Raw genomic sequence first — 1,127 nt, forward strand, 5'->3', positions numbered from 1 at the left:
ATCTGAGGATCGTGGTTGGAAGTCAGCCTGGGTAGGAAATCTATGTGATTCTTATCTCCAATTAACTACCTAAGAGCCAGAACTGGCGCTGTGGCTCAAAGTGGTAGAGCACTAGCCTTAAACCAAAAGAGCTTAGGGACAGCATCCAGGCCCTCAGTTTGAGCCTCACAACCAACAAAAACAAAACAAAACCCCCATCAGGTTTCATTATTCTATTTTCATACATGCATTTAAAGTTCTTCAGCCATACTTCCCCTCATTTACCCTCTCCATTGGCCCTTCCCCTCTCCTACTGATACCTGATTCCCAACAGAACGTCTTTTATTTTCTTGTCATTTTTTTTTGTCTTTTCTTTTTTGGTACTGGGGATCGAACCCAGAACGTTGCACTTGCTAGGCAAGCGCTTTGCCACTGAGCTACATCCCAGCCCTTTCTTGTCATTTTTAATGTATATTAATTATACAAAGGAGTTTCACCCATGACATTTTATATGTCATGTGTCATATAACTTAGCCAGATTAACTTCTTTTATGGGCAAACAAATGATGAAGGAAATATAGTCTGTGCATACTATGGAATATTACTCAATCATAAAGAAATATAAGATCATGTCACTTGCAGGAGAATGGGTGAAACCGGAGATTATCATGTTGAGTGAGAAAAGCCAAGCTCAGAAACCAGATCTCAAATGTTCTCACTCACGTGTGGAATTTAGATTATAGAGGATCATAATTGAGGGAGACAGGGAAGGAGAAGGATGGAGGAGGAGTGATTCTGGAATATAGTGTGTCTATGTATGTAGATGGAAACTGTTGTATCATAGGAGCGAAGCAGATGGGAAGGAAAAGCAATAGAAATTTGCTTTATTCATCTAAAATGTCCCAACATCCTCAATTTTACACAACTTGGCTAAACTGAGGTAAAAATGATTACAAGGCTAGTCACCCATGGCTCATGCCTGAGTAATCTTAACTACTGAGGAGGCTGAGATCTGAGGATCTTGATTCAAAGCCAACCCAGGCAGAAAAATCTTCTTATCTCCAATGAACCAGCAAAAACCAGAAGCAGCCGGGCGCTGGTGGCTCACGCCTGTAATCCTAGCTACTCAGGAGGCTGAGATCTGAGGA

The sequence above is a fragment of the Dipodomys ordii genome, unplaced genomic scaffold (genome assembly GCF_000151885.1).
Source record: "Dipodomys ordii isolate 6190 unplaced genomic scaffold, Dord_2.0 Scaffold127, whole genome shotgun sequence".
NCBI lineage: Eukaryota > Metazoa > Chordata > Mammalia > Rodentia > Heteromyidae > Dipodomys > Dipodomys ordii.